This window comes from Haemorhous mexicanus, chromosome 20 (genome assembly GCF_027477595.1).
Source record: "Haemorhous mexicanus isolate bHaeMex1 chromosome 20, bHaeMex1.pri, whole genome shotgun sequence".
In the NCBI taxonomy this organism is placed as follows: Eukaryota; Metazoa; Chordata; class Aves; order Passeriformes; family Fringillidae; genus Haemorhous; species Haemorhous mexicanus.
The window spans coordinates 9585480-9608391 of NC_082360.1; the positions used below are offsets into that span (position 1 = coordinate 9585480).

The 22912-nt window shown below is 50.7% G+C and overlaps 1 pseudogene; it reads right to left on the bottom strand.

Moving 5' to 3' along the window:
* Window positions 1-4427: 4427 nt before the first annotated feature.
* LOC132336842 (uncharacterized) overlaps window positions 4428-22912 on the bottom strand; it is a 29826-nt pseudogene continuing 11341 nt past the window's right edge.

A 22912-nucleotide genomic window follows, 5' to 3' on the forward strand; every position in this document is an offset into this window, starting at 1 on the left:
GCCAAAAGGTAAATGCCTCTGTCTGCTGCTTTTTGTCTTTTTAACTTGAAATGCTGCAGAGCTGCCCTGGTCCCACCCCGCAGACTGTCATGTTTGCAGAAGGGAGGAGATGAGAATTATCCCTTTCTCACTGCCCTTAATTAGGAGGATTAAACACCAGGGCAGCTACACAGCATCACAAAGGAGAGGAAAAGATCAGCTGGAGGAGCCAAGTTCTGCATTTGCTGCTTCACTGACGAGAGCACAGAGGTGCCAGGAGCAATCCTGCAGCTCTGCTCCTGCACCTGGTCCAGCTGGGACTCAGAGCAGCAGGGCCATGTCCTCTCTGCATGGTGGTGGTGGTGATGGTGGTGATGGTGCTGATGGTGATGGTGGTGATGGTGCTGATGGTGGTGATGGTGCTGATGGTGATGGTGATGATGGTGGTGATGGTGCTGATGGTGATGGTGATGATGGTGGTGATGGTGCTGATGGTGATGGTGCTGATGGTGCTGATGGTGGTGATGATGGTGGTGATGGTGATGGTGATGATAGTGATGGTGGTGATGGTGGTGATGGTGATGGTGGTGGTGGTGGTGATGATGGTGGTGGTGGTGGTGATGGTGGTGGTGGTGGTGGTGGTGGTGGTGGTGGTGATGGTGGTGGTGATGATGATGGTAGTGATAGTGCTGATGGTGGTGGTGGTGGTGGTGATGATGATGGTAGTGATGGTGCTAATGGTGGTGGTGGTGGTGGTGGTGGTTGTGATGGTGATGGTGGTGATGGTGGTGATGGTGGTGGTGATTGTGGGATTCGCATTCTCTGAACCTGAGAGAAGCAGTGAGAGAAGCAGAGAAAAGAATGATCAAAACAATTCTTATCTCGTTGGCTGCTCCTGTGTTGTGCCAATTAAAATGCAGTATGGAGATTGTTTACCCAAAGTGATGGTGATTTGTTTCCTTGGCCAAATGCCTGTGCAGACTGTCGGTCAGCAGAGTCACAACATTCTGAGCAGTTGAGTTAAATTAAATATTTGTACAGATTCAGCTTAAATGCAATGTAATATAAAATAATATCGTATAATAAAGTAATGAATTAACCTTCTAATAAAATAAAGTCCTCCTTGACATTTCCTGCCTTTGTCAGCATTGCCCTGCTTTTATGATAGGTGATGGTGGTGATGGTGATGGTGATTATGGTGGTGATGATGGTGGTGATGGTTGTGATGATGGTGGTGATGGTGGTGATGATGATGGTGATGGTGGTGCTGATGGTGGTGATTATGGTGGTGATGGTGGTGGTGATGGTGGTGATGATGATGGTGATGATAGTCATGGTGGTGATGGTGGTGATGATGGTGGTGATGATGGTGATGGTAGTGGTGAGGGTGGTGGTGATGGTGGTGATGATGATGGTGATGATAGTCATGGTGGTGATGGTAGTGGTGGTGGTGGTGATGATAGTGGTGATGGTAGTGGTGAGGGTGGTGGTGATGGTGGTGATGGTGGTGATGGAGGTGATGGTGATGGTGGTTGTTTTGTCCTCATGGTCCCCAAACAGCACCTCCCAGCCTGGGCACAGCCTCACACCAGGGCTGGGTTTTTGGTTTCCCAGGAGGGTGGTGCCTCTCACAGGGGGTTCCCCTCTGCCTGACCCCCCCCAGGGCTGGGGCTTTCCCCCCCAGGATGGTGTGAGAGCCCTCCCGGTCTCTGCTGGTTGGCTGGGAGGAGCTCGCGCTGTTGCTCTGGGCTGTCTCACGCTCTGTCTCAGCCTGTAATTAAAAATGAAATATTTGGGCCAAGCACTCAAATTAAGAACACATTTTTGATAGCTAACAACACCGAGGAGAGCCCTGGAGACCCTGACGGGGCAATTAGTGCCTCTCCACTCGCACTGGAGAGGAGTCTTGAGAGAAGAAGCGTGTTCACTCCAGAGGGTTTTTGGTACAAAAATGCAATTATAGGGTATAAAAGGAAATGTTTAGAAACACACAAAGCGGGAGTGAGTCAGGAGCCTCCTTCACCACAGGACAGGGAAGGCAGAAGAGAAGAGGTGCCCCAGACATGACACCTCTAACACTTCCCCGCCCCTGGCAGCAGCTCCCATCAGTGGTTTCATTTCCCTCCTCCCATCCACCTCTCCTGGCTGCTGTTCCACGCTCATCCCTTGGCCTCAGCGAGCTCCCAGCTGCTCAGGGCTCGGGAATCTGGGTGGATCCTCTCCCTCTTGGCAGTGAACTTGCACAGCTAAGCACAAACAAGAGGAAAGCACCTCCATGGACCGAGCGGGCTGCTCTTGTGCGCCGGGGCCTCCAGCACAGCTTTGCTTCCCCCTCCCTCCCTCCCTCTGAGCATCCCTGGAGCTGGCTTAGAGCAAAATCCTGGGGAACTGTGGCAGCTTTCCATGGTGAATCCCAGCACCAAACCATCCTCTTCCAGGAGGGAGGGGTGAGCCATGAACCTTGTGGGGTGTGTGGGGGCTGGGAAGGCTCCGCACTCTCCCAGCACTCCTGTCCGAAATCCAGTGGGTGGACACCAAGCCTGGGAGCCTGGAGAAGCTCTGTGCAGGCAGAGCTGGTGGAGAAGGGTGACCTGCAGGCCCTGAAGAGCTGGGGTGACGTGGAGCCCAGATGACACAGGGCTGTTTGTCTTGGACACGCTGGGATCGACCGGACAGCGGCGCCGACCTCTTGAGCAACACCGGGGCTTTGGCCGGCCGGGCAGGGGCTCAGCCTGTGCTCAGTTTATAGGATCTGATTTCCAAGATAGCACAAACAAAACAATCCCTCTCCAGTGGACTCCTGGCTGGAGCCAGCCCTGCCATGGAGACAGGAACAGCCTGCTGGTGCCATTAAAGGTTAAATCACAGCAAATCCCATCCCTCGTCTGCGAGCTGTTATTTAATGAGTATTTACTTTGTGGAATTGCCTTTATTGGTAGTTAACTGCATAGTGGTCTCCGTGGGACAGCTGGTGCACCATTTGAAAGGAATATTCCTCAACCCTTGCTGAGTGAAATTGTTTTTGTAGACAAGTGGAGGCTTTGGGGCCATTAAGAAGATAAAACACAGATTGTTTGCAGAGGGTTTTTATTTTATTTTAATGGCTTTTGAAGAGAGCAGCTTTTATTGTTTTATTTGTCTGTTGTTAGCAGGCAGAAGGGCTGGAAGAGGCACAGATGTTCATTTGCTGTTGGCTGGGCCAGGCCCCAAACCCAGGGCAGAGGGTTTGAACCTCTCTCTGAAGCTGCTGAAACATTTTCCAAGTCTTGAAACGGCTCCTCTGCCCAGCACTTTCTCTGTAAAACCACTGAGGGCTGGGGTGGGACTCCCTGCATAATAATTTAAAACCTTGACAGTGGATGAGACAGTGCACAAACCAGAGGAAATGAAAGGCTTTGTCTTCCTTGCAGTGATGGGAAAATCACAGATGGATCCCAAACCTCCAGCTCTCAGCCCAGCTCCAGTTCATCCAGACCACAGAAGAAAACAGCCAATCTCCAGTTTTGGGCCATGGCAGGCTGTGATGGACATTGGGACATCTTTGTCCTCAAAAAGCAAATCCTCTCAAGGGAAGAGCAGCATTCATTTCCAGTAGCTGAGGAGTTGCCTCAGGAGTTAGTTGAACATTGTGTCCCTCCGTGGAGGAGGCTGCCTGACTCCTCTGTGCCTGCAGGAACACTGGTTTCAGTTGTTTAGAGGGGGAAATTCTACAGCCCTGGGTGCTGCTTGCTCTTACAATGGCACATCTCATCCCAGGGGAAAGCACAGGCACTCCCAGCTGGGAAATGAGGGTTGTGGGGGGAAGATAAAGTGGAACTGCTAAAGGAGGGGGGGATGGATGTTGTGCATCCTGGGGGCACCTTGTGGGTGAGATCAGGGTTTGGGAAGGACCTTGGATGGCACTGGGAGTGCCAAGGGGTCAGTCATGGGATGGAGGAGAAAGCACCTTCCTCTTCCTCCTTTTTCCTTCCCCTTTCCCTTCCCATTCCCCTTCCCCTTCCCCTTCCCCTTCCCCTTCCCCTTCCCCTTCCCCTTCCCCTTCCCCTTCCCCTTCCCCTTCCCCTTCCCCTTCCCCTTCCCCTTCCCCTTCCCCTTCCCCTTCCCCTTCCCCTTCCCCTTCCCCTTCCCCTTCCCCTTCCTCTTCCCCTTCCCATTCCACTTCCCCTTCCCCTTCCCCTTCCCCTTCCCCTTCCCATTCCCCTTTCCCTTTTCCCTTTCCCTTTCCCTTTCCCTTTCCCTTTCCCTTTCCCTTCCCCTTCCCCTTTCCCTTTCCCTTTCCCTTTCCCTTTCCCTTTCCCTTTCCCTTTCCCTTTCCCTTTCCCTTTCCCTTTCCCTTTCCCTTCCCCTTCCCCTTCCCCTTTCCATTTCCATTTTCTTTTCCCCTTCCTCCTCCTCCTCTGCTGTTTTATTCCAGCACCTCTGAACACCTCGATTTTTGGGAAATGCCCTCATGTATCAGAACTGCCAGGGGAAGAAAAGGAAAGGGAGTGAACGGGTCAATCCCCAATTGTTTTTCAGTGTTTGTTGTACTGAGGGGAGGGGGAAAAGCCCTTTCATCCCCCCTCCAGAGTGGAAATTGTTAATTAACACATAAATTAGGATGGTCAGAAGCAAGCTGCAGAGTGGTCAGGTGTGTGTGAGCACAATGTCAGCCGGGGGGAAGATCCTTCCACTTCCCAGGAAGCTTTTGGGATTTTGGGATACCCTGCTCAGCTTTTCCAGAGGATTTTTTGGTTTTAGAGTGTGTGTTTGTTTTCCCTTTCCTGCCCCTATTAATCTCTGCTGTCACCAGGTCACCTTAGCCTTGGCTCTGTGCTGGCCACAGAAGGGGTGGCAATAACTCTTCTGGGGGGTGTCTCTGTGCACTCAGGATTGGTAATAAAAGTAAGGATTTTGGAACACAGTGCTCATGTAGGGCTTGTCCAGCAGCTTATTCTGCAATAAATGGGGCATTAACTGAGAAAGAAAACAGCAACAACAGAAAGGAGGGGCTGGGAAGGACCTTGAGAGAGCTCAGCTCCATCCCTGAGGGTGCTGGGCTGGATGTGGTGCAGGAGGGGGCTGGACACACCAGACTGGTCACCTCCCACCTCCTCTGCCTTTCTGACCACCAAACTGTTTGCACTTTACCTGCTCAGCAGCTTTGCTTCCTGTTTTCTCACTTCATTGGGAAGCAGCACCACTGTTGAGGTTTTTATCACCACTAGAACATAAACCAAGGAGAATCCATGAATCTCTTGCAGTAACAGAATTCCTGCTGGGCCTGGGAGTGGTCTCTATTTTTTTTCAGCACAGTCCTGTGTCCAGATCAAATTTAAATGGAATTATGGTGCTGGGACTCCATGGAGGTTCAAATATCTCTGTGTAAAATCCCCCCCCAGCATTTTAAACATGAATTCCTGTGCCAGAGCAATGATCCTGGGCTGAAGCTGCCCTCCAGTGATGCTGGAGGGGTCAGTTCTGCTTGGTTCTTCTCATTTCACACCAGGAAACTCCTTCTGGAGCAATAAAATAGGATAGTTTTGTTGGGGCTCAGAAGGAGGGGTCTCTTACCAGCAGAAAATTCAGCTGTTTTTCAGCTCTGTCCTTCCTTCCTGACCCTTCAGTCCTTCCTTACTGACCCTTTGCCACCCACGAGTGAGACCAGGGGGAACCTGGGCAGGTCCTGGTGTTTAATCCCTGCTCTCCTCTCCTGGCACCTCCAGGAGTGGGAACCATCTCTGACTTGTTTCTCTCCACATTTTCAAGCCTCTGCAGTCCATGGAGAGGGACACAGGTAGACTTGTCCCCCCAAGCCCAGCGTGCTGGATGGAGAAAGCCTTGGAGAGAGCTGCTGCCAATTTTAGCACAAGTTCCTGCAGCAGAAATAGATCTTGCCGAGCTCACATTTAAATCTTAGGAAATTATATCTCAGGTTCAAGTATTTATTCAAGTGCCATGGGGGAATTTCAGGCTGGCTGTGTTCCTCATGGCAGGAGATGGGCTGGAAATTACAGTCATTTGGAGAGAACATGGATTTGAGTCCCAGGGCCCGTGGTGAAAGTCAGTGCACAGTGAATTATTCCACTCAGTTCCTGTTCTCACATGGATTCAGCTGCAGCTCGAGCCATTTCCAGGGAATCCCATTTCTGCAGTGAGCTCTGAGGGTTCTCGGGGGATGTTTGTGCTTGTCCTTGTGTTTCTCACCCCTGCCCTTGCTGCTCATCCAGAGGCAATGCCAGTGAGGTGCAATAACCACAGAGAAGGATTTGTTCCTGCTGCCCTTGGTAGCTGGGCTGCTGTGAGCTGGGAGCCAAAGCTGAGGAGCCCTTGTCATTTGTGTCCTGCCTGCTGGAGCTGTTGATGTGTGGGGATGTTTATTTAACATTGTGTTTTAAATACAATATTTATATAAGAAACTGCCAGGGAAACTCTTTAATTGGCAGTGAGAGAAGGCCCAGCTGCTCCTGCAAACTGCTGGAGTTCTCTCTTGGCTTTCTGCTGCTCCAGGTGCTCCCCTGGCTCACCCTGAGCCATCCCAGAAGGTCACAGAGGGATGGGAGAGGGACAGGTTGGGCTCACGGGGGTGAGGGAGCTGCCCTGGCAGGGGTGCTGGGCTCACCTCCCCTCCTCTCTCCTGTGCTCCAGATCTGCTCAAGAAAATGGGATCCTCTCTCTGGCATGGGAAGGGGCTCTCTGGGGGATCTGAGGTTGGTTTGCAGCTCCCTCAGCTTGATGCCTCAGTTCAGCTTTTCTGTGTTTCAGGTTCTGTGCTCTTCAGTGTGTGGGGCTGGGCTCACACCAGGGGATGCTGAGCTCTGTGCACAGAGCAGGGAGACAAAACAATTCCTGCTCCAGCTGGGCACCAAGGACAAATGATCCCAATCTCAGGCCAGGAGCACAAACCCCGTGGGCTGGAGAGAGAAAAACAAGCAGGGTGGGACTGGCTGGGCCAAAGCTGGGCTGGGACAATGAACTGCAAGGGTGCAAATGGAGCAGAGCTGATCCCAGGGAGAGACCCCGTGCCCGGCCGTGCATTTTGGGGCCATTTTGGGTCATCTTGGGGGCAGCCCTGGCTGGGCTCTGGTGCTGCCCAAGGTGGATCCATGGAGGAGATCCTTGGAATCAATCCCTGCTTTGTTCTGGGACTCTGCCCAGCCTCTGCTCCAGCTCAGCCTGCACAAGACATCCAGCTCAGGGGAGGCACCTGCTGGCTCCAGCACTTCCAGAATCAAAAATAAATTACAGAGCTGATGAGCAGAAATCTGTGGGATAGCTGGAAGTGATCACCTTCTCCATCAGATCCGGGGTACCAGGGGGTTTGTTCTCCTCCTCCAGCCTGGCACTGTGCTCTGTGGGTTGGATGGGGCCTCTTGCAGTTTCCAAATCACCATTTTTGGTGGTTTTCACAGCACAGAATTCAGTCCATGCACCCAAAATGAGCTCAGAACAGCAAGTTTTCCCCTTGGCCATGGTGTGGGTGCCCTGTTGGCTCTGACTGTCACACTCTGAGAGCTCTTAAAAACATCTGTGAACCAAATGGCTCAAAGAACAGGAGGAAAAAGCCTTGATTTTAGCTGTGGGTAAAGTTTTTTCTCATTTTCTAAATTACCCACCTTTCTTCCCAGCCCAGCTGATGGGTGCAGAAGTTTTGGGGGTGCAGAGGACAGGCCCTGCACTCCATCCCTTTTTGTTGTGTGGGGCCTCCACAGGACAAATGTGAAGGGTCTGTTGTCAGGGAGAGATCAAAAATGAATATTTACTCACTTGCTGCCCATCTTCCCCATCAAGCTGTGAGTGGTGATTGCAGCTATTGCTGAACTCCCAATTTATTCATGACATGCAGATTGCAGGGCCATAATTACAGCTGAGGTTGCTGTCATTCTGCTGGATCCCTGAGGATCCACATCTCCTGAGGGATTCTCTGCTCATGTGGCAATGTTTGGCTTTAGCTGGAGACACAGTTAAGTAGGGGAAAGCTGCAAAACGTCCTTGAAAACAAGGTGACAGCTGAGCTCTTTCTTTGCCTGGCCTGAGCTTGTCCCATGATGTTCTGGATGTTCTTGTGGGAGCTGGCACAGGCTCCAAGGGGCTTCAGCAGTGCAAAAATAGCTCTGGGCTTGGCCACAGCCCTGAGGGTGCTCAGGAGCCTGCTGGGGCTGGGGATGGTGGAGGGGAAGGGCTGGGCATGGCCAGAGTGGGAGGCTGGGAATTCCTTCCTTCCTGCCCTTGGTGGGATCTCCCATCAGCAGCTTCTCGTGGTGACAGTGACAGAAAGGGACACCAGAAGGACAGGACAAGAGGGAGTGGCCTCGAGCTGCACCAGGGGAGGTTCAGGTTGGACATCAGGAGGAATTTCTCCAAGGAATTGGTGGTCAGGCATTGAAGGGGCTGCCCAGGGAGGAGGTGGAGTCCAGTCTCTGGGGGTGCCCAAGGAAGGCCTGCCTTCCCTTCCCTTCCCTTCCCTTCCCATCCCTTCCTTCCTTCCCCTTCCCTTCCCTTCCTTCCTTCCCCTTCCCTTCCCTTCCCTTCCCTTCCCTTCCTTCCCTTCCCTTCCCTTCCCTTCCCTTCCCTTCCCTTCCCTTCCCTTCCCTTCCCTTCCCTTCCCTTCCCTTCCCTTCCTTCCCTTCCCTTCCCTTCCCTTCCCTTCCCTTCCCTTCCCTTCCCTTCCCTTCCCTCCCTTCCCTTCCCTTCCCTTCCCTTCCCTTCCCTTCCCTTCCCCTTCCCTTCCCTTCCCCTTCCCTTCCCTTCCCTTCCCTTCCCTTCCCTTCCCTTCCCTTCCCTTCCCTTCCCTTCCCTTCCTTCCCCTTCCCTTCCCTTCCCTTCCTTCCCTTCCCTTCCCTTCCCTTCCCTTCCTTCCCTTCCCTTCCCTTCCCATTCCTTCCCTTCCCTTCCCTTCCCTTCCCTTCCCTTCCCTTCCCTTCCCTTCCCTTCCCTTCCCTTCCCTTCCCTACCCAAACCTTCCCAAACCTTCCCAAACTTCCCAAACCTTCCCAAACCTTCCCAAACCTTCCTTCCCTTCCCTTCCTCCTTCCCTTCCCTTCCCTTCCCTTCCCTTCCTTCCCTTCCCTTCCCTTCCCTTCCCTTCCCTTCCCTTCCCTTCCCTTCCCTTCCCTTCCCTTCCCTTCCCTTCCCTTCCCTTCCCTTCCCTAACCTTCCCTTCCCTTCCCTTCCCTTCCCTTCCCTTCCCTTCCCAAACCTTCCCAAACCTTCCCTTCCCTTCCCAAACCTTCCCTTCCCTTCCCTTCCCTTCCCTTCCCAAACCTTCCCTTCCCTTCCCTTCCCTTCCCTTCCCTTCCCTAACCTTCCCTTCCCTTCCCTTCCCTTCCCTTCCCTTCCCTTCCCAAACCTTCCCAAACCTTCCCTTCCCTTCCCAAACCTTCCCTTCCCTTCCCTTCCCTTCCCTTCCCAAACCTTCCCTTCCCTTCCCTTCCCTTCCCTTCCCTTCCCTTCCCTTCCCTTCCCTTCCCTTCCCTTCCCTTCCCTTCCCTTCCCTTCCCTTCCCTTCCCTTCCCTTCCCTTCCCTTCCCTTCCCTTCCCTTCCCTTCCCTTCCCTTCCCTTCCCTTCCCTTCCCTTCCCTTCCCTTCCCTTCCCTTCCCTTCCCTTCCCTTCCCTTCCCTTCCCTTCCCTTCCCTTCCCTTCCCTTCCCTTCCCTTCCCTTCCCTTCCCTTCCCTTCCCTTCCCTTCCCTTCCCTTCCCTTCCCTTCCCTTCCCTTCCCTTCCCTTCCCTTCCCTTCCCTTCCCTTCCCTTCCCTTCCCTTCCCTTCCCTTCCCTTCCCTTCCCTTCCCTTCCCTTCCCTTCCCTTCCCTTCCCTTCCCTTCCCTTCCCTTCCCTTCCCTTCCCTTCCCTTCCCTTCCCTTCCCTTCCCTTCCCAAACCTTCCCAAACCTTCCCAAACCTTCCCAAACCTTCCCAAACCTTCCCTTCCCTTCCCTTCCCAAACCTTCCCTTCCCAAACCTTCCCTTCCCAAACCTTCCCAAACCTTCCCAAACCTTCCCAAACCTTCCCAAACCTTCCCAAACCTTCCCAAACCTTCCCTTCCCTTCCCAAACCTTCCCTTCCCTTCCCAAACCTTCCCTTCCCTTCCCAAACCTTCCCCTCCCCCAAACTCTCTGTCCCTGCATGAATTAATTAAATATTTACACACTTTCAGAGTCAGATATTGCACACAAACTCAATTTTATCCCAAGTCATTAAATTCATACTTTAAAGCCCATTTTTAATGTGTCCCAGTGGGAGCATTAAAAGAACATTTTGTGGAGTTAGAGAATTGTAGCTCTCTGCTACAAGCACTAGAAGGGGGACTCAGGAGCTGGGGACACAACCAGGCAGATTTTAACCCAGAAAGGGTCAAAGTTAAAGGCTCAAGAAGAAAAGCAGCAGCTCCTTGAAAGGCATTAGGTGAGTCTGACTCCAAATATAATTAACAAAAAACAACTTTGTCTTTCACTAAGCTGTGATCCAGAATGATTCCTTCCCAGCCTCTAAGGTCTTCCAAACAAACAATATTAATTCCTGGGGACAAAAAAAACAACCATTCCCCTCTCTCACAGGTGCCCTCTGCAAATGGAATTCACAGCCCTGAAAACCCAGAGCTGATGCCAAGCATTTTAATCTTACCAGAAGTAAACAGTGAGCCCCAATTTACATAAAAATCGACGTGTGAAATGATTTCAGTGCTACCATTGTGACACTCTGAGTGTTTGGGTGACTTTGGGCCTCTCAGGGCTCTCTAGGTGGATGCTGCTGCCACAAGAGATGCTGGCCGTGGTTCTTTTCAGGGGTTTGTAGGAAAAATTACCTGGGGAGAAAAAGCTCTGCTTCAGGAAAAACCCCAAAGGCAAATGGAATGGAAAGAAGGAGCAGATTCTCCAAGGAGAGCTCTGGAAATCTTCCTGGCAGGGGGATTTGAGGGGGGTGGGAGGTTTGGGATGCTCCCTGTGCCAGGCACGTGGCCCCAGGGGGTGACATCTGGTGGCAATGAGGGTGCCCAGGGTTGGCTCCCTGACTTTCCTTCACGCTGCTCTCCCTCAGCTCACGTTCCCAGTGCTGCCTGAGAAACCCCTGAGAAGGAAAAGGGGAGCAGAACTCGTTTGTGAGTGAAGAGCAGCCTCTGTGGGAAGGGTCCTGGCAGGGGGAGCAGCTGGAGCTCCCCTGGCCCTGGCCTGGGCAGGGCCACTCCTTGCAAAGCTCTGAGGGATCAAACCTCCAGCCCTCTCCACTTGTGGGATGAAATAGTTCAGCTTGTGGTGAAAAGAAGCTCGGGAAAGACACTTTAATGGCTGCCTCTGATCTGAAAACCAAATATTCCCTGAATTGCTGCCCACACAAGGAACACATCCCTGAGCTGTGCTGGAATTCACTGCAAGAGGATGCACTGAAGTTTATCCAAGCACAGAGTCTGCATTTGCAGCCCTTTGGAGATTACTTTTATCTTCTTTCCACTTTTAAATCTGGCTCAGCTCTGCTGTGCTTTCCCACAAATAAAATGTGCTGCTGATTACTTCTAGGAATCATCCATGGAATGTTTTAAGGAGCTGTTCAGCTGTGTGTTTGTGCTAGGTGGGACCAGTGCTGTGTGATCCACAGTGCTCCCTCTGCTCTGGGATTATTTTTTGGCTGCTCTATGTGGGAAGGAACCTTCCCTGCTTCAGCACTTGGCCTGTCCTATAAATCTGAAATTGGGGTGGATTTTTCTGGAGAGGAGTGTGGAGACTGCAGGGACTCTTCAGGAATTGTAGGGACAGGACAAGGGATCAAACTGAAAGAGATCAGGTTTCGATGGGATATTGGGAATAAATTCTCCCTGGGAGGGTGGGGAGGGGCTGGGATTGAATTCCCAGAGCAGCTGTGGCTGCCCCTGCATCCCTGGAATGTCCAAGGCCAGGCTGGGCAGGGCTTGGAGCAGCCTGGGATGGTGGGAGGTGTCCCTGCCATGGCAGGGGTGACCTTTGAGGTGACCTTTGAGGTGACTCTGAGGTGACCTTTGAGGTGACCTTTGATGTCTCTTCCAACCCAACCCCTCCATGACTCTCTGATTCTCTTGCCTGGAGCTGTGGAGCTTTTCCCAGGGCTGGGAGCATGGAGGGGACGAGCTCAGACTGGGGGAAGGGCTCCCCTGGTGATTCCTCAGGCTGGAGGTGCTGCTGGGGTGGGAAGTGCTGATTTCTGTCTGGGGGTGCTGATGGCATTGGGGGATCAGCACCTGGGGTCTGGATCAGCAGAGAATGGACAGGGGAAGGGAGCAGCTCCTGATCCCTGCTGGGGAAGGAATTTCAGCCCATGGAAGGGGAGCAGCTCCTCATCCCTGCTGGGGGAAAGAATTTCAGCCCATGGAAGGGAGCAGCTCCTGATCCTTGCTGGGGGAAAGAATTTCAGCCCATGGAAGGGAGCAGCTCCTCATCCCTGCTGGGGGAAGGAATTTCAGCTCATGGAAGGGGAGCAGCTCTTGATCCTTGCTGGGGAAGGAATTTCAGCTCATGGAAGGGAGCAGCTCCTGATCCTTGCTGGGGGAAGGATGCTCAGCTCATGGAAGGGAGCAGCTCCTGATCCTTGCTGGGGGAAGGAATTTCAGCTCATGGAAGGGAGCAGCTCCTGATCCTTGCTGGGGGAAGGATGCTCAGCTCATGGAAGGGAGCAGCTCCTGATCCTTGCTGGGGGAAGGAATTTCAGCTCATGGAAGGGAGCAGCTCCTGATCCCTGCTGGGGAAGGATGCTCAGCTCATGGAAGGGAGCAGCTCCTGGTCCCTGCTGGGGGAAGGAATTTCAGCCCATGGAAGGGGAGCAGCTCTTGATCCTCGCTGGGGGAAGGAATTTCAGCCCATGGAAGGGAGCAGCTCCTGATCCCTGCTGGGGGAAGGAATTTCAGCTCATGGAAGGGAGCAGCTCCTGGTCCTTCCTGGGGAAGGATGCTCAGCTCATCTCCTCTGGAGGAAACCCACCAAGGGAGGAGGAATCACACACATCCAGTGCCAAACGGGGTGTGATGACTCAAGGGATAAAAATCACACTTCTTTCTTGCCCAGATTCATCTCCCTGTGCCTGACAAGCAGCACCAGATGCTCCTCTGCTCAGCTGCTTTATTGGATCCTGGGACACCCTGGTAATTGCTGTAAGTGGGAGATGATTCCCCAGCAGCTGGCATGTGTTCACACTGATCCTGGGCACTTGGCAATCCACTTAGGGACAGCACAGCCTGCTCCCTCTGCTGCCACAGGCAGCCTGGGAAGCCTCAGTTTCCTGTTATAGCATTATAATTCTTATAATTTCTTATAATTCTTCTAATTCTAATTCTTACAAGCCTTATAAATTTCCTATTATATCATTATAATTCTGATAATTTCCTATAATTCTTATAATTCTTACAATTTTCCTATTATATAATTATAATTCTTATAATTCCTATTATTTTCCTAGTATATCATTATTATTATAATTTCTTCTAATTCTAATTCTTATAATTCTTATAATTTTCTTATTATAGCGTTATAATTCTTATAATTTCTTCTAATTCTTCTAATTCTAATTCTTATAATTCTTACAATTTTCCTATTACACATTTATAATTCTTATAATCCTTATACTTTTCCTATTATATCATTATAATTTTTATAATTATTTTAATTTTCCTATTGTATCATTATAATTCTTATAATCCTTTTACTTTTCCTATTATATAATGATAATCCTTATAATTTCTTATAATTCTTATAATTCCTACAATTTTCCTGTTATATCATTATAATGCTTATAATTCTTATTATTTTCCTAGTATATCATTATAATTATAATTTCTTATAATTCTTATAATTCTAATTCTTATAATTCTTATTATTTTCCTATTATATAATTATTTTCCTAATTATATAATATAATCATAATTTCTTATAATTCTTATAATTCTTATAATTTTCCTATTATAGAATTATAATTCTTATAATTTCTTATAATTCTTCTAATTCTAATTCTTATAATTCTTATAATTTTCCTATCATATAATTCTTATAATTTCTTATATTTCTTATTATTCTAATTCTTATCATTTTCCTATTCTAGAATTCTTATAATTTCTTATATTTCTTATAATTCTAATTTTAATAATTCTTATAATTTTCCTGTGATATAATGATAATTCTTACATCCCTATTTTTCTTCCTTTGAGTTGCTGCTGAATGACTGAGGCCTCACCACTGGAGCTCCTGCAGGCTGGCCAGCTGAATCACTGCCCAGATTTCACTCCCATTTCCAAAAAAACCACTCTCCCAGTTCCCCCAGCCTGCCCCAGGCTGGATTTTGGGAGCTGCTGGAATATTATCCCAGCACAAACTGTCCCTCAGCTGCATTTAACAGTTAAAGATCTTCCACACAAGCAATATTAATTCCTGGGGAAAAAAACCCCATCCCCCTCTCTCACAGGTGCTCTCTGCAAATTGAATTCACTGCCCTGAATTTCTATTTCTTTCTTTTCCAAAGAAATCTCTGAATAGATTAAAATCACTCCTGATTTTTGGTTTAGGTTCAGGAGGTCTCCTGCTCCCCTTGGGGCTGGTGGCAGATTTTGATGAGCAGCTCCTGGGCACCATTTGATGGAGAAGGGGGTCCTGCCTGCTGGGGGTCCAGTGAGGAAAACAGGAACAAAGCCAGCTAAAAGCAAATATTTCAAGAATTCCTCCAAAGCTGCTGCTTTCATTCCAGGTAGGAATGAAAATATAGAATTTAGGCAGCTTAAAAAAATTTCTTCCCTATTTCCTTCCTCCACCCCCAGACAGAAATCAGCACTTCCCACCCCCAGCAGCACCTCCAGCCTGAGGAATCACCAGGGGAGCCCTTCCCCCAGTCTGAGCTCGTCCCCTCCGTGCTCCCAGCCCTGGGAAAAGCTCCACAGCTCCAGGCAAGAGAATCAGAGAGTCATGGAGGGGTTGGGTTGGAAGAGACCTCAAAGGTCACCTCAAAGGTCACCTCAAAGGTCACCTCAAAGGTCACCTCAGAGTCACCTCAAAGGTCACCTCAGAGTCACCTCAAAGGTCTCCTCAGAGTCACCTCAAAGGTCACCTCAAAGGTCACCTCAGAGTCACCTCAAAGGTCTCCTCAGAGTCACCTCAAAGGTCACCTCAAAGATCACCTCAGAGTCACCTCAAAGGTCTCCTCAAAGATCATCTCAAAGTCACCTCAAAGGTCACCTCAAAGGTCACCTCAGAGTCACCTCAAAGGTCACCTCAGAGTCACCTCAAAGGTCTCCCCTGCCATGGCAGGGACACCTCCCACCATCCCAGGCTGCTCCAAGCCCTGCCCAGCCTGGCCTTGGACATTCCAGGGATGCAGGGGCAGCCACAGCTGCTCTGGGAATTCAATCCCAGCCCCTCCCCACCCTCCCAGGGAGAATTTATTCCCAATATCCCATCGAAACCTGATCTCTTGCAGTTTGATCCCGTTCCCCCTTGTCCTGTCCCTACAATTCCTGAAGAGTCCCTGCAGTCTCCACACTCCTCTCCAAAAAAATCCACCCCAATTTCAGATTTATAGGCCAGGCCAAGTGCTGGAGCAGCCTGGCAGGGTTTGGTCCAACAGGAGCTGATGCTGGCATGTGTTCAGCAGGGCTGGCAGCTTCTGCTCTCCAGGCACAGCTCTGGAGCTTTTGGAGGGACACCATGGTGCAGAAGGGATGTCTGGGTGAGGGAATGAAACAAGGCCAGCTTCAGGAATGCTGCTGGCTGCTGAGGAGCAGGGAGAAGGGATTCTCCAGGCCTGCAGGGCTCCAGCACTGTCTAGACTTGGGGATGCAGTGGTGCAAAACCTCCCTCCCTGAGCTGCTGCCACGGCCTCTCCGTGTCCTGTGGATGGAACTGGAGAAACCCCCCAGAGCCAAAGCCTCAGTCGTGCAGTGAGCCCCCAGCTCCTGCCAGATTTGGCAGCTCAGCCCTCTCTCTCAAGTGGAGAACTTGCAGCAGGTGGGAGGAAAGCTCATTTCCCAAACCCACATCCCTCTGGAGGCAAAAGGCCCCCCTGGCTTCCCCTGGCCTCTCCCTCCAGGCTGCTGGGGACTCCTGGGGTGGGGATGGATGTTCCCTCAGGAACACTCACAGCACCACTCCAGAGAGGGCATTTGGGTCAGCACATTGCTCTTGAGTCAATCATTGTCATCTCAGAGAGGTGACACTCCCTGCCCACAGCCCGTGGGATGTGGCACTGACAGCACCAGAACCAGTTTTCAGCCACCAAAATCAGATTTTTTGGATGTTCCTGTTCTCTCTGGCTCCAGGAGGGAGAAAAGCTCATTTCCCAAACCCACTTCCCTCTGGAAGCAAAAGGGCCCTCCTGGCCTCTCCCTCCAGGCTGCTGGGGACTCCTGGGTGTCATCTCAGAGAGGTGACACTCCCTGCCCACAGCCCGTGGGATGTGGCACTGACAGCACCAGAATCAGTTTTCAGCCACCAAAATCAGATTTTTTGGATGTTCCTGTTCTCTCTGGCTCCAGGAAGGAGAAAAACTCAGGCTCCAGGAGCTCTGGCTTTTCTCAAAACCAGTTTTCAGCCACCAAATCAGTTTTTTGATGTCCCTGTCCCCTCTGGCTCCAGGAGTCTGCCAGCAGAGCTCGGCTCTGCAGAGTTGCCTTGAGTCACCAACTTGGTTTGGGTTTAGGATGAATTTCCTCCTCCAGCCTCCCTTCTCCCCTCTCTGGGATGGAGTTTCTTGCAGCCAAGCACCCCCTTGTCCCTCCATTTCCCACTGAAGGCCACAGCAGGGTTTGCTCACCCCTGTTTTCCCAAACTCAGCCTGAGTGAGGAGCAGCTGCCAGGAGCAGAGGTTTTCCTGAGGCTGGGGCTGGAATAACTCCTCCTGCAGCCTTGCTCTGCTCCCAGGCACACTCCCAGGCCAGGAGGAGAGGGAAGCACAATTCCCAGCCCTGGATGTTTTCTGCTGTGCACCCACAGCCCAGGCTGATGGGAAAGCAGAGCTGGCCAGCTTCAAACCCTCCTCGTTCCACTCTTCCTGGAGCTGTGCTCTGACCTTTCCCATGGCATGAGGGGTGGAGAAAGGTCCTCCCTGCTTTTACCAGCGCTGCAATGAGGGAGTGGCTGAGGCAGAAAATGACCCAAGCACCTCCCAAATGCCAATTCCCCCCTTCCCTGGCTTGCAGACACCTGCAGCTGGCACAGCACTGAGCTCACCTGGCCAGCTCTGCTGCTGGCAGCCCACAGAAGCACCACTGCTCCTCTGAGAAGGAAATGAGGGTCTCACGTGTGTTTTGAAAGAGTCTGAATTTTCCTGGAGTGTGCTGTGGTTCCTGTGCTGGCAGTTTTGGGAGCCTGGGAAGACATTCCTTGGAAACATCCTTTTCCAGAGGTGCAGGTCAGATCCCTGTTTCACTGCCTGATGCCTTGTGCAGGCTGAGCTGGAGCAGAGGCTGGGCAGAGTCCCAGAACAAAGCAGGGATTGATTCCAAGGATCTCCTCCATGGACCCACCTTGGGCAGCACCAGAGCCCAGCCAGGGCTGCCCCCAAGATGACCCAAAATGGCCCCAAAATGCGCGGCCGGGCACGGGGTCTCTCCCTGGGATCAGCTCTGCTCCATTTGCACCTTGCAGTTCATTGTCCCAGCCCAGCTTTGGCCCAGCCAGTCCCACCCTGCTTGTTTTTCTCTCTCCAGCCCACGGGGTTTGTGCTCCTGGCCTGAGATTGGGATCATTTGTCCTTGGTGCCCAGCTGGAGCAGGAATTGTTTTGTCTCCCTGCTCTGTGCACAGAGCTCAGCATCCCCTGGTGGGAGCCCAGACCCACACACTGAAGAGCACAGAACCTGAAAACTATTAAAAAAAAAAATATAAAAGGTATAAAAGGCATCATGCCCATAGCAGTGGAGGCAGCTCAGACCTTCTGTCCTTTTGGTGCAGGTTCCTGGCCTCCATCCTAAGGCAAAACCCACCTGTGCAGAGCTTTGGCTGTAAGTGAGCAGGCAGGGAGTCTGGAATCAGTGAATCTGGATCCCAGTGGGAATTAGAGTTTGGGATTAACAAGATTATCAGACCTGCTGAAGCTTTGGGTTCATGGTATTTCTGCCTCTTGGACTGACACACCATATGTGGGCTGTGCACCAGGGGCTGATGTGCCAGGACCCATCAAGAAATCTTAATTCCCATAGGAATGTGCTCCTCCCATCCATCTGGTATTAGGTCTGCCATCCCAGGAATGGCAGAGGAGGTGCCCAGGATGGTCAGTGAGGGCCTTGCACCTTGGAGGAGCACTCACTTCTTAATTTACATGCAGGGAAATGGACACAGAGACCTCCTGTGCTAAACTCCATAACAAATGCTGAGAAAACCTGGGAAGTCCTGCTCCCATTTCCTGCTGCAAATCCCCCTCAACAGCCCCTGATCTCCAGGGCTGGCAGCCAAACCCTCTCAATGGAAAGATTCCCCTTGACTTTAATGGTCTTTGCATGAGTGCCTGATTCCTTCCTGTTCACAGCCTCCCTTGGCCTCAGCCATGGAAACAACAGCAGCTCTCAAGTGCTGCAGTGAGCTGTAAACCCTTCAAAGCAGCACCGTGGCAGATTTCCCTGTGCTGCCAGCCACTTGGAATGGGATTTGTTTGACAAAAAGCCTGATCTGTGTGCTGTGGCTGCAGTGTGAATGAGGGCTTGAACAGAGCCTGGGGAGGGGCTGGGAGCACAAACCCTGAGAGGAAGCCCTGAGGGAGCCGGGGGGGGCTCAGCCTGCAGAAAAGGAGACTCAGGGCTGCCCCCATCACTCTCACAGCTCCTGAAAGGTGCCTGTGCTCAGCTGGGCTGGGCTCTGTCTGCAGCAGCACTGACACAACCAGAGCACACAGCCTCCAGCTGCACCCAGGGAAATACAGGCTGGAGAGCAGGAAAAAGTGTTCTACAGAAAGGGGGTAAAGTTCTGGAATGCTCCTGCATCGAGGCTTTAGGTTGTTTTTATTTCACTGTTGAAACACCAGATGGATTTTGATGTTTTTTTTCCCCAAAGGCGACTGGGTGTCTGCACCTCCCACCTGCCCATCCCTCTCATCCTGTGCAGCCTGAGCCCAAATGGGACCCCAAAATGTGACCCCAAAGTGTGACCCCAAAGTGTGACCCGAAAGTGTGACCTGAAAGTGTGATCCCAAAATGTGATCCCAATATTTGACCCCAAAATGTGATCCCAAAATGTGATCCCAATATTTGACCCCAAAATGTGATCCCAAAATGTGATCCCAAAATTTGACCCCAAAATGTGACCCCAAAATGTGACCCCAAAATGTGATCTGTAGCCACATTTCTCTCCCCAGAGAAAAGCAAGGCACAATTCTTCCCAAGAATATTTCTGGGTTTCACTTTCTCTGAACCTCAGAGAAAAGAAACAATTATTATCTCATTTACTGTACCTGTGTTTGTTCACAAGTAAAATACATTGTAGAAGATTGTTTACCTAAAAAAAAATTAATAATTAGATTCTAGTGTGAGTGTTTTGATTCACTAACAAATTAAATTCATGTGTGTGTGTGTTGGGACAGTCACAAAATTCAGTGCGAAAAATACGATAAAGTGCTTGCCAGATTCAGTTTAGATGTAATGTAATATAATGTAATATAGTATAGAATAATATAGTGTAATAAAGTAATTAATTAGCCTTCTGATAAATGGAGTCCTCCTCATTATTCCTCTCTCTCGTTGGGGGCAAAAATATCCACTATAGTGATCCCAAAACGTGATCCCAAAGTGTGACCCCAAAGTGTGACCCAAACTGTGACCCCAAAGTGTGACCCCAAAATTTGACCCCAAAGTGTGATCCCAAAGTGTGACCCCAAAATGTGACCCCAAAATGTGATCCCAAAGTGTGACCCCAAAATGTGACCCCAAACTGTGATCCCAAAATGTGATCCCAAAGTGTGACCCCAAAATTTGACCCCAAAGTGTGATCCCAAAGTGTGATCCCAAAATGTGACCCCAAAATGTGATCCCAAAATTTGATCCCAAAATGTGACCCCAAACTGTGATCCCAAAATGTGATCCCAAAGTGTGACCCCAAAGTGTGACCCCAAAGTGTGATCCCAAACTGTGACCCCAAAATGTGATCCCAAAGTGTGACCCCAAAGTGTGACTGACCCCAAAGTGTGACCCCAAACTGTGACCCCAAACTGTGACCCCAAAATTTGACCCCAAAGTGTGATCCCAAAGTGTGATCCCAAAATGTGACCCCTAAATGTGATCCCAAAGTGTGACCCCAAAGTGTGACCCCAAAGTGTGATCCCAAAGTGTGACCTCAAAGTGTGACCTCAAAGTGTGACCCCAAAATGTGACCCCAAAGTGTGACCTCAAAGTGTGACCCCAAAGCATGACCCCAAAGTGTGACCCCAAAGTGTGACCCCAAAGCGTGATCCCAAAGTGTGACCTCAAAGTGTGACCCCTAAATGTGATCCCAAAGTGTGACCCCAAAGCGTGATCCCAAAGTGTGACCCCAAAGAGTGACCCCAAAGCGTGACCCCAAAGCGTGACCCCAGCCTGGCCTCCATGGCTTGGGCCCTGCTTCTGGAGCCAGGTGCTGCCGGAGGAAGCCTGGCCTCACTCTCCCAGCTGTGCATTGCTGAGATGGAAGGGGCAGCTCAGGCTGGGGATGTTTCTCAGCAGGAGATCCGCCCTGGGAAATCCATGGAGAAGTCTGGCAGCTGCTGGAGCTGTCTGGAACAGCCTGGGCTGAGCCCCCTCTGCCCCCCCAGTTTGGGGAGCTCTGCCCGTTTGCACTGGGGAGTGTTTGCCCATCAGTCTCCCTAGAAACGTGGCTGCTGGAGGCTCCCAGTGCAGCCACGTGGGAATGGTGCTGGCCTGACTCTTTTGGAAGGATTAGTTGCTTTTTACAGCCCTTTCTGCAGAAAGCTGATGGTTCTGTTGCAGAGGAAAAAAGGCAGGAGCCTGAGACGTGGGTGAAGGAATGAGTTCATCTCTCTGCAGTCTAGCCAGGTACATTTTTTCTGCTCCCAGGACTTAATTGAAATGCAGGCATCTTTCCTCACATTTTTATGAAGCTCAATGGCAAAGAACAGCCACCCTCTTGTTACATCACCATGAACTTGGTTTTTTGTCTGAAAAGGAGAGATCCAAGGGCAATATCCTTGCTTGCCCTGCATTTGGTCACTGTGGGATGTGCTGTCTCCAGCAAGCAGCCAGAAGTTCAGGGTTTATACCAGGACCAGGACTCATGGGCTGGGCTGTTTGGGGACAGATGGAGAGACATGTCCAGTGGGAAATGCCTGCATTAGCCTTGGGTGGCTGATAAATCCTCACCTGGCTGATGCTCTCCCTGTTGTGTTTGTGCTTTGGCACCATGCCCATGGACATCATCCTGCCTGGGGTCTGCAGCCCACTGGCCTTCTCCTGCCTGAACTCCTCCCAGTGTCCCCAGGGCTCACTGGAGAAAGGGAAAATGAAAATCCAGGCAAGTTTCATTGAATAATGAGTTTATTTACTTTGCCCAGCCACAAAACAAGGCATATTCACCCAGAAGCAAATGAAACAGAGGTGCACAAAGGAAACCACCAGCTCCTTGTGGGAGGGGTGTAAAGCTGTTGATGGGAATGATCATGCCATGGTCCTGTGGCCTTGCAGTGCTCTGTGATTTTGGTTACAGCCAGACCAGTCCTCATCCCAGTCCAGCTGGCCACTGGCCCCAGTGGCTGTGGCTGCTGAGCCTCATGGCTTCAGTTTACACAGTCCCAGAAATGTCTTTGTGCTGCTTTCTGCAGCTTGGCTGCACCCTGCAGGGTTCTTGGTTATGAAACTACAGGGCAATTTAAAAATTCAGCTCTTTGTAATACAGAATTGGTGTCTCCTGGTATGAATATTGCAGTGCCGTGTTCTGCTTGGAATGATGCTGCTCCAGCATGCCAGAGCTCAGCACTGCTTGTTCATTTTCCTGTCTGAACCTGGCCAGTCCCATCAAATCAAAACCTGCCCTAAAATATTGCAATTTCTCAGGTTACACTTCAGGCATGGGGAATGGACACAGTTAGATGATGCTGCCAGGATGGCTGCACTGGGAGAGAAGGTTCTGCATGAGGAAAGAAGGTTTTGCTCTGTGTGGGGAAGGTTTTGCACTTTGGAATAGAAGGTTTTGCATGAGGAGAGAACGTTTTGCTCTAGGAGAGAAGGTTTTGCTCTGTGTGGGGAAGGTTTTACTCTTTGTGGAGAAAGTTTTGCACTTTGGAAGAGAAGGTTTTGCATGAGGAGAGAAGGTTTTGCGCTGTGGGAGAAGGTTTTGCTCTGTTTGAAGAAGGGTTTGCTCTGTGGGAGAAGGTTTTGCTCAGTGTGGAGAAGGTTTTGCACTTGAGGAGAGAAGGTTTTGCGCTGTGTGGAGAAAGGTTTTGGTCTGTGTGGAGGAGGTTCTGCACTCTGTGGAGAAGGTTTTGCTCTGTGGGGAGAAGGTTTTGCACTGTGGTAGACATTTTGCATGAAGAAAGAAGGTTTTGCCTGAGAAAAGAAAGTTTTGCTCTGTGGGGGAAGGTTCTGTATGAAGAGAGAAGGTTTTGCACTGTGGAAGAAGGCTTTGCCTGAGGAAAGAAGGTTTTGCACTATGGGAAAAAGTTTTCCATGAGTAGAGGAAGTTTCGGTCTGTGGAGAAGGTTCTGCATGAGGAGAGACAGTTTTGCTCAGCGTGGAGAAGGTTTTGCACTATGGGGAGAAGGTTTTGCTCCATGGAGAAGGTTTTGCTCCACGGAGAAGGTTCTGCACTATGGGGAGAAGGTTTTGCTCTATGGAGAAGGTTTTGCTCTATGGGGAGAAGGTTTTGCTCCATGGAGAAGGTTTTGCTCCATGGAGAAGGTTTTGCACTATGGAGAGAAGGTTTTGCTCCATGGAGAAGGTTCTGCACTATGGGGAGACGGTTTTGCTCCACGGAGAAGGTTCTGCACTATGGGGAGAAGGTTTTGCTCTATGGGGAGAAGATTTTGCTCTATGGAGAA